Below are 11,090 nucleotides of genomic sequence, written 5' to 3'. Positions count from 1 at the left end.
TTACTGCTAAAACATAAAGGTAGATAATGTGTATTTAATGTGTATTTAGAAAGCTCTTTGAATGAAATTATACGTTTATTGAAAAACATAATTATTACAGGTTCTAGAAAACACCAGGAAATAGTTTAATCATCAATCAAATTGCTAATATGATTAGTTCCTGGTGCAAGTAATCAGACTGAAAGATTAAAGAGTCAGAAATACACAATCGGTTTCTAGGGACCATGCATTTGTAAATTCAAATTATTAGAAGGAGGGCAAATACATATGGTCAATATAGAGAGTATTATACTAATTGTTAAACTTTCCACTAGATTATTCTCATCAGCATATAGATTTGATATTATTTCTCCCATCTAAAAATTAAAATAAACAAAAGAAAACCCTCTCTTGACTCCACTTCCTCCTTAGGCTACAGTCCTTTGACTCCACTTCCTCCTTAGGCTACAGTCCTTTCCTCTTCAAGCCTCTCTAGTGACACTTTTGAGGAAACTACAATCTAAAACTATTCTCCTGAAAAGAATTGTATCTATTGGTTGCCTTTAATTCTTCTCCCAGGCCTTCTTGAACCTTCTTTGGTAAGGTTTTTGCTCCTGCCAATCCACTGAAACATCTCCCCTCATGGTCATCTGTAACTGTCATGACATTAAACCCAACTGCCAATTTTAAGTCCTCATTTTCTGACCCATCCCTGGCATTTGACAAAATCACTTACTCTCTCTTCCTGCAGACACTTTCCTATCTTGGTTTCCAGGACACCATACGAGTTTGACTACTTCTCAGTTTCTCTTGATGAATCCTGCTCACCTTCCCAACCTGTAGACATTGGAGCATCCTAAAGCTAAGTCCTTGAACATCTTCTCTTTTCTATCTGCTCTCACTACCTCTGTGCTTTCACCCATTTTCATGGCTTTATTTATTTACTTTTAGAGGAGATACTGGGGATTGAACCCAGGACCTTGTGCATGCTAAGCATGTACTCTACCACTTGAGCTATACCCTTCCCCTCCCATTTTCATGGCTTTAAACGCAATGTATTTGCTGTTGGTTCTCAATTTATTTCTAGCTCTGACGTTTCCTCTGAACTCCTATCTATCTACCTGTCTACTTGACATTTCCATTTACATGTCTGATAAGCACCTTCAACTTTACATGTGCAAAACTGAGCTCTTAATAGTCTCCCCCAAATCTCCACCTCCTGTGTTCTCCCCATCTCAGTTAATAGTGATGCCATTCTTCAAAGTGCTCATATCAAAGGGCTTGGTGTCATCTTTACTCATTCTCCAACATGCCACACCCAGTGTGTCAGCAAATCATGTCTTCAAAATAGAACCAGCATTTGAGCTTTCCTCACTAATTCTCTGCCACCAGGCTGGTCCAATCCACCATCTCCCACTTGGATTGTTGCAGTAGCCTCCTAACTGGTCTCCCTGTCTATTTTAACTTCCTGCAATCTATTATCAGCAGGCAGAGTGGCCTGTTGAAGCAAAGGTCAGATTGTATCACACCTTTTACACATTCATCCAGTGCCCTATTTTCTCACTCAGAGTAAAAGCCAATATCTTAACGACACTGGCCCAAAATGGTCTTGCTCCCTGTCACCTCTATAACTTCATCTTCTACTCTCTTCCCTTTAGTTTCTTGGCTATTTCTTGAATGGACCAGGCACATTCCTGCCTCAGGGTCTTTGAACTTGCTGTCTCCCTGGCCTGCTTGAGTGCTTTTCCCTCAGATAGCATTATGGATAACTCTCTTACCACCTGCAGCTCTTTGCTCAAAAGTTGTCTTCTCGGTGTGTTTTTTTTTTCCAGTTTCCAGATCTAAAATCTCAATTACCCCTTTCTCAATATTTCATTCTCCCCTTCCAGGCTTTTTTTTTTTCTCCCTAACTTTTACCACTTTTTGGTGTATGTTTTATTTATTTAATCCTGTTAATTTTTTGCTTTCCTGCCAAAATGTTTGCTCTATGAAGTCAAAAATTTTGTTCTGTAGCCCCAATTATTCTTGTAACCCCAGTTCTTAGAAAAAATGACTGACATGTTGGAGGCATCAATAAATATTTATTGCAAATATTACAAATGAATAAAACTAAATAAATGATGGACAAAGATAAACATTGAATAGAGCTTTATTTCACTACTGGTCTTTCCAAACATATATTTAAAAAGATACCTTCATCCTTTCAAGTTGAATGATTTTGACCATCCTTAGCCACAAAACCATCATAATCTTCAGCCATCAGAATTTTCAAATACTGAAAAATGAAGCATTAATTGTAGCTTACATGTATATTTCAATTGGTCATTGATTGAGTATCCAGTTAGTGCCAGCAATGGCTGTTTGTGAGTTTTCAGTAGAATGGAGGGGTTTGAAGACAATCACTCTATCATTTACCAACTGTGTGATTCTGGGCAATCACTAAACCTCTCTGGACCTAAGTTTCCTCTCCATAAATGGAGACAGTGATACGTCACATTCCTCTGACTTGCTGAAGACGATATGAAAGTTCAGTATATGCATAACTGCTTTCTGCTTTATGTCTTCAGCACAAGAAAACCAGCTTCACTAGAGATAATAGTTACTCTAGTATTAATATGTTTAACCACATATGCTTTTGCAAACATTATGGATATTATTGCCAATATTCTCTACTGCAGGGTAAAGATGAAAGAAGTATTTGTCAGGGAAGACAGGGACAAGAAGAATATAATTTCTTTTCAGTTTCATTGAGATATAATTGATATATGTTAATGCATAAGTTTAATGGTTTGACTTACATATATTATGAAACTGCAGTAAGTTTAGTCAACTTCCATCATCTCATACAAATACAATGAAAACAAAAGAAAAAATATTTTCTTGTACTGAGGAGAAAATCATTTGAACATAGGGGAGAAGTTTAACTGACTCTAGATAGAAGCAGAGCCACTAAAAATAAGACCGAATTTGCCTTTTACAATATTTTACTGCACGCAAAGCATTTTCTCAAATCTTATCTCAGTTTTGAAATACATTTGGCAGCCGAGATTGACATTATCATTTTTCATTTTTTTTTTAAGACAGGAAGCTTAGTCTCATTTAAGTGATTGTCAAAGGTGATAGGGTGGGCTAGTGGTGGCGCTAAGACTGAATCTCTGATTCTTTGACTAACTGTCTTTGGAAGGTCCGATGTTCTAACCTGCTAAGTCTGTCAGCTGGGTGGGAACCTTCCCTTCTCGTTTAACTGGTGTCTACTCATTCATTGCAATGTTAGTGATCTTGGCCAGAATTTAAGCTACCCCACCTTCTAATACACCTTCTTCTTTGTTTTTGAGAGGCCCTATGAGGTGTGGAAAACCACAGCAAAGTCTTTATGTCCTTTCACACACCCTCTCAGGCACTCCGCGGGGTAATAAAATGCCCATCCTTCATGAATGACCAAAGAAGGAACAGAACTTTGAGACAGAAAATAGCAATCCAAAAAAAGAGCCTTCTTCAAGGGGCTACTGTGCGACTGACACTAAGGGGAGCATAGCCAAGGGTGTTGGTTGGATGGCTGACCACCTCACCAAAATTCTCTTAGTGTTGTCTGATTTCATTACCACTCTGCTTAAAGACTCCAGTGTCTCCCTCAAACACTTTGAGGTTAAAATCTACATGCATTAGTTTAGTAGGTGAAGTCCTTTGCCATCTGGCCTCTTCTTTTCTCTGCTTCTTCTCTTCTGCTCCATGCCAGCTCACCCCATCAATACCCACATATTTTCCTTATCTGTCCTCTCTAGATCATTGAACTTTCCCTTTGTCCTCAATGCTGGGGCACACTTCCTCCTTTAATGGGAAATCCCTACTCATCCTTTGAGACTTCTCTGAGTGATCAAGCCTCTGTGACTCCTTTCTTTCTGCCCTACCTTTACCCACCATGGGAGATGTCCCTTCTCTGTGCTCCTATGGAACCCTTAGCTTTTTTCAGTTACTACTTTATTACTTTGTGATGCAGCTATTTCCTTGATTCACTCGTTGTTTCCAGTGCTATCACCGGCCTTGGAATTGCTAACTGCTTAGTAGAGTGTCTGCTGAATGAACAAGTAAAATATGAGAGAATTGTTGGTAAATATGAGGTACCAGTTGGCCAAACAATTTTAATTGTACAGCCTATGACATGAACGTGGAGCTCAATATATGATGAATATTCAGAGGCATAACTTCAACTGTCATACTGGACCCCATCCACTTTATGACCATTGAAATGGAAAGGATGCTTTCGGGGGGGTTCAAGGAGCATCCTAGCTAGCCTAAGAATGAGAAGGTGCCAAGCACTCTCCCTCAAACAATGGGGCTAATGCTTTCCCTGCAATGTCAGGTAAAGGCCAGCGAAAAGCAAAAGGATCATGAGGGCACGTGGGTATCAGAGGAAATAATTTGTGTTTGCTACACGTACTCCCACAGCATACAGCACCCAAAAAACACACTGAGTAAGAATGCTGTAACCCAGAGGCACACGGTGAAGCGTCATGAAGAGAAAAATCACAATGTGACACTTATGCGGTGGTGAATGGAACAATCAGCCTTTCCACTGATACAGTAGCCCCCCCGCCCCAGACCACCGACTTCTCTCAAACAGCCCACCTTCCTTTGACTGCTGGTTAGGTGGTGGCCCTGGTGGTCTCATACCCAGGGGAAATCTCCAGTTCAAGGGAGGGGACTGAGAGCCTTAGAGTCTCCCATGGAAAGTCTAATGAGTAAGATTTTAGGTTGGTGAGTAGCTGAGGCTGGGAAGCCTGGGGGAGAGGGGCAGGTCAGAGTTTTCCTCTTCTGCTTTTACTTCTCCTCCACTCAACACTTTCAAAATAGAAGCTACTTCCTCTCTGCTCACCATCTGCCCCCAGCCTCAGCTTCAAGGTGGTCTACCACAACTTTCTGTACTGACTGACAGCAGAGAAGCCGCCAACCTTCCTGTCAGGCACTACATCAAGCAGAGGAAGTTGCAGCCCATGCCAGACCAAAAGAAAACGTCTTTGATTTTTGGCTGGTATGTGTGAAAAAGGAATGGAGTTGATGGGACAGCTCTGGGAAAAACACATTGCCTCTCGAAGTCTGAATGAAAGCAGAGGAAAGAGGTATTGATGATCTGGAAATTTCACTTGGGAGATCCTTGCGTATATGAACCATTTGTCCTCTACTCCTCTGGACCTGCAACCAGAATAATACCTGGAACCTGGTGGGGACTCAGAATCTTGAATACATTATCAAATATCGGATTATTTCCCACAGGGTAACTGGGTACGTGCCAGGTGGTGGGAACTGAGTAGAAATAACTTTCATTTTGTCATTTTTCTAAGAAGTAAAAAAAAAAAAAATAGAAAGCAGATGTGCTCACTTACCTTCTTTAAATAAGAAAACAGAGTTTGCATCATGAGACGTTGTATACCTGCTTTGTTGATGTCATTTACCTGGTTAAGACCTAAGTGGGATAGGGAACAGCTTCTTCAGGGGCCCCTGGACTGGACCTTGAGCCAGAGTCTCCATTGTTACCCACTGGCAGGGCTCTTGCACTCATAGGTGGAGTAGGCCATCCTAATCATGCTTTGACTTGATGGAGAGGTGTTCCAGGCAGAGGGAACAGCATGTGAGAAAGTCCTGAGGTTCAAGAGACCAGTGACTTAGAAGTGACTTAATAAATGAGGAAGCAGCGATGAAACTTGGACAATGATACTAGAAGTTCTTTGTAAAGTGAGAAAAGTAATTATTAATTCTATTCTTAGTTTGATGGAATCATGGATTAACTTTTGAGAAGTGCCTGGGAATCAGAGCTTGGGTTTAAACGTACAGCTTTGTATGCTTCCTCCACCTTTGCCTCTGGACCCTTCCAATTCCCATAATTTATTAAAATTTAGAAGGGTATTGTTAACTTTGATTCTTTCTGGAATAAGCAAATTTCCAGATTGGCTCAATCACATGGAGAGAAGGAAAGGAGGAGATGGCTTTGTGGCTCTGTCTGTTACTTGCTAAATCTATACATCTCATCTTGAGTTCCACGATGTTCCTTATTGGTCTTTTGTTTTGTTTTGGTCTTTGATAAGTTAGATATTTTAGACCCCAATCATTTGTCTGCTTGATTTCCTTTCCCGTTTTCTGAAAACACCCCCTTCCTCTATCCCATACAATGTTTACATGAGAGAAGCCATGTTCTTATAATAGCATCTGCATTCCCTTGACAATGGATGATTGATTCAGGAGTGAGTATTTGACTCAGGACTCTACTCCAGGAATCTAGGACTGTGTCTAAGTGATTCAAGCTTCAGTCTGAATGGGAGTTTATAGAAACCAGGGTAGCTGTGATATGGACTCGAAAGGGCCAAGGAGACTCATGTGCTGTGACAGAGCGGGTACAGAACTTGAGATAGAATTGTTTTCTGTGGTATCAAAAATGCTTCCAGCCTGCATCCAGATTGTTCCCTAGGCCTGGGTACATCTTTGCTAATGGCTTCCATCAGTCACCTCTGTATTCTTAAAACAATCCTCTCATTTCTGCTTAAACTAGTTCCACCCAGTTTTCTGTTCTTGCACCCCCAAGTACTAATTCTCACCCCCTGCCCTGATTTCAAGGGTGAGACCTCTTGCCCCCATTCTTAGCCTCACTCCTTTGTTCCAGAAAATGAGTTATAGCTCAGTTTCTGCTAATATTATTGAGGAATTTAACTATCCTTAGGCACCTTGTGAAAAATCTATCATGATTGGAGGATCTGGGAGGATCCTTTATGTACCTTTATGTACTTTAGAACATTTCTTCTGTTCTAAAATAAAACCAATGGTAGGGTACTTAATTTGATAAGAATTTTCAGGAAGAAAAATGAAAAGATGCTACAACATTCAACATAAATAATCTAAGACTGACATCAACCTTAGAAGTGCTAAAAATATGAAAAAGTAGGCATCTTGGAATTGTGACAATTTGATAATGCCTTAGGTTTAAGCATTACATAGCATGGCACATTTTCCCACTATGTTTTTACATAGAGCACTGTTAATCAACGTGTGATCCTTAAGTCACTAGTCCAGGGATGTTCCATGAAGAAAGCTCAAAAATGTAATGACAAATACCTTTTTTTCTTCTCATTATGAATCCTTTCTTATAAAATGTTTTGAGGATATGCCCCAGGAGAACAAAAGGAGTAAATTAAGGAAAAAAGAAGACATGAGCCTATGAAATAATGGAAGATTCAACCCCAGACAGCAAAAATGGGAAGTCGTGCAATAACATCTGGGCAGCAAGAGGGGAAAGGGCTCTAGAGGGGAGGCCTCTAGGAATAAGGACAAATCAAAAGACTACCTGCCATGTACAGCAGTCGGGGAAAAATTCAGGATTTGTGGATTGCATATGGGACAAGAGTAATTCAAAACAAAGGTCAATTAGAAACTCCAAGGAAAACCAAAACCTGAACAAGGAAAGAAATGTAATAATTGAACGTGGTTTGGCTCTGCATTTAGCAATGCTCCCACATTCATAATAATATAAACTTCAATTATTGAATCAACCTATAGTCATCTATTGGAAAGACAAAGTACAGGAGGGAAATATATAATGTTCTTAAAAAAAAAGAAATCCTGATCTGTTATAATAGCAAGTCAATTGATAATGTCTAAAATTCATAAATTAAAAAATAAGGTATAAATAATATTTATAAAGAGAGACCAATATAACTATAGAAGAAATAGCTAAAAAAGTTAAACACAGTTTAACTTTAGTTGAAGGCTGTGAATGGGTGAGCAGAAATCCTTTATTTTCACTATACTCCTTGTTTGTTAGGGTTATTTTGCGTTTTTAGAAAACCATTTCCATGTGTTTCAATGAAAATCTTTAAAGTATATATAATTAGGCTGATACAATATTTTTTAGTGACTCTGATTCTACTAATCATGGCTCCTTTTCCTAAATACTACCAAATCATTTATTTACTAATCTGTTCTAGAAGCTGGGTCAAACTCAACTTAACATTATGTCATTTGGGAATCTACCATCTCTTCCTATTTGAAAATAGAGACAATGCTTACTTGTTTTCTATATTCTGGCCTTCTTTCCATGATTAATTTAGATTTACACTGCTTACATGCTTTTAGTATCCCAGGCTGGCATATTTCTTCGTGGTAACACAAGGATGCAGAGAGAGAGAGGAGAGAGAGAAGAAACAAGATGCAGCTCAATCATGGGTGGCTATGTGGACCCATATTCGTGTTGTGGCACAAATTCGGTTATGATTCAGCTGCAGTAAGACCCAAACAAGTTGACAAAGCAGAATGTCACAAGGCACTTTTGGAAATCAGAGAGTCATTTCACATCTCTGAGGTCTGAATATAGGGGAGGAACTCAGCTCCACTTAAATATCCTCTTCATGCGGGAAGGGTGAGAGAGCAGAAGAGCAGCTGTGCTGGAAATGGCGGCATGTCTGGTATGGGAGGGCCATAGCCTGGGGGCTCTTCTGATTGGGATTCTGGGATGAAAAAATAGAAACTACCTCCAGAAACAAGAGAAGAAGACTATTGTGTAGAAATTTTGGAGAACCTGGATCAAAGAGCAGGCAGCAAGGATAATCAAGATGGCACCATGGAGGGGGCAGGATATAGCTCAAAGTTGTAGAGTGCATGCTTAGCATGTATGAGGTTCTGAGTTCAATCCTCAGTACCTCCTTTGAAAAAAAAGTGTCAATAAATAAATAAACTTGATTACCTTCCTCCCCTCCTCAAAAAAGATGGCATCAAGGAGATGGTTTCCTTAGGGGCACCATCACCACTGAGCAGTCGCCAACCCAATGCTGAGTGCCAGCACCCTTCAACAGTGGCTGCCTTATTGTTTGACTCTTGATCCCAACGCAGCTACCACAAATAATCTCTGTACCACTTCATCACTCTCCTTAGATTCAAACTTCCAAGGAGAAAGATCCAACTGATTTAAATTTGCCTTGCGTCCAGGTGATCGAGAGAGAAATATGTCTTCCTCCATTTTCCACATTTGACAGCAGGGATTTTATTCCTATTTATCTTGGATTTTGGCACAGCAGGACAGGATAGCCAAGCTCCATGTTGAGATACACTCATGATTACAAGTGGGACTGTGCCTACAAAGGGGAAAATTAATGGTCTCATTGGTGGTGACATGGGCAGGCAGGGCAGAGCCCAGCCATTGCGACTGGGCTGACATAATTCATCTTGGTCCACAGATCCGAATCTATTAAAGCATCTAACTTCTCTCGGACTGTTTACCACGTATCTTCAACTTCAACTCTCTTAACTCTTTTAACTTTTTGCTCTGTCCTTGTCAGTTTGAAAATCATTCCCCTTAATAGAGAAAATGGAAGATAATTGAAGCTGACTTATTCTTTTGCTGTTGTTAACTACATTATATTCCCCAAACTAGAAAATGCTGACATGCTTATTAGCAATCTTTTGAAAAGTGATGCACAAAATAAGATTACAATTACTTATGTTATAGGAAGTTACAGAAAGTAAAATAAAGCGGATTTTGGATAGGAGACAAAATCTAAGGAAAATGGTAACTCCTTTGTCACTAGCAGCTGAGAATTAGACTCAAAGGAATCACAGCTTCACGGTCTCAGAGTTGGAAGTAGGGTTGCCAGATTTAGCAAATTAAAATACAAAACACCCAGTTAAATCTGAATTTCACATAAATAACAAATAACTTTTAGTAAAAATGTATTCCATGCAATATTTAAAATACACTTATATTAACAATTATTTGTTGTTTATTTAAAATTCAGATGTAACTGGGAATTTGCATATTTTATCTGGTAAGCTTGGTTGGAAAGACCTCAAAGGAATTCAGTCCAATCTTGATTCAGAAATATGTTCTACAGAGCAGCAGATCTGGTTCCTGTCCTACACCTCACTCAACCTCCTTATTCAAAAAGCCAACAAATCATGTAGGAACAGAATGTGCTTGGTCAGTCTTTTGTGTTCAAATGCAAAATCTGAAAAACAAAAATTGAAAAAGAAGGTTAAGGGAAATCAGGAAAAACTTCTATTCAGTTATTCAATCATTTAAGCAAAAACAAGTGTTTTCTTCTTTCATTACTGACTTAAACAGGTAATTATCCTCATATAACATGATTCTAAAATATTACTTTAAGAACTCTCACTCTCAAATATATATTTTGCATAGTATTAACATTACATTAATAACATCAACTAATATATTTTGAGTGCTTAATACGTGCCAGAAACAAAGTAATTTACACGTGCTAACTCATTTGGTTCTTGAAACAATCCCATATGGTATTTAGTACTATTACTTTCATTTTATATAGATATGGAAACTGAAGCAGAGACAGGTTAAGCACATTAAGTAACTTGCAGAAGGTTACACAGTTACTGAGTGATCAAGTTGGCTTGAACACAGAATTCTAGCTGGCCCTGAACCATTACAGTTTATTATTTTTTGGAAGTAGAAATTCCACAAGTAAAATCATACTATGTTAAAAATAGTGCAAACTGAGTATTCTGGGTTCTGAGACTACACATTTGGTACTGCAACTTTAATGCACTTCCTGGTCTGAACTGCTTGCTTTAAAGGCTCCTCCACATTATAGCACCTACTGTAAGCGCTGTCAGCTTCTACTTAACACCTCTAGGGTAAGAAACTTCTGAAGTAGACATATCGATTTGCTTCATGTTTCTTTTCTGGCAGTTTCTTTCCACTCACCCTAGATTGATCCAGTGGAGCATGTAAATTACAAGCAATCCCTTGACAACAGGTAAAGATCAGTCTGCCTCCCTGAGTATCATTTTGCTTTGGTCCAAAGACTGCCAGTGTTTTCAATATTTCCTTTTGAGCCGTGAAGAATAATTTGCTCCTGCTCTAGTTCTGTGGCTGTCCATGGATAGTATTTTCTTGGGCATAAACCTGTCTGTAGAAAATTTTTTATCGTAAAATCTAGTATATGTTCAAATAAAAAATCATAATCTTTTACAGGATGCCCTCAAGAAAATTTGCTCCTGTAGAAGTTTGGAATGGAAATTTTGTCCTTTTAACTTTCCACAGTGATTCCATGTGCATTATTCTTTCTGTATCAATTTTTGTCAGTGAAGAATGAAAAATT

The sequence above is a fragment of the Vicugna pacos genome, chromosome 21 (genome assembly GCF_048564905.1).
Source record: "Vicugna pacos chromosome 21, VicPac4, whole genome shotgun sequence".
In the NCBI taxonomy this organism is placed as follows: Eukaryota; Metazoa; Chordata; class Mammalia; order Artiodactyla; family Camelidae; genus Vicugna; species Vicugna pacos.
This window is presented reverse-complemented; position numbering follows the sequence as displayed.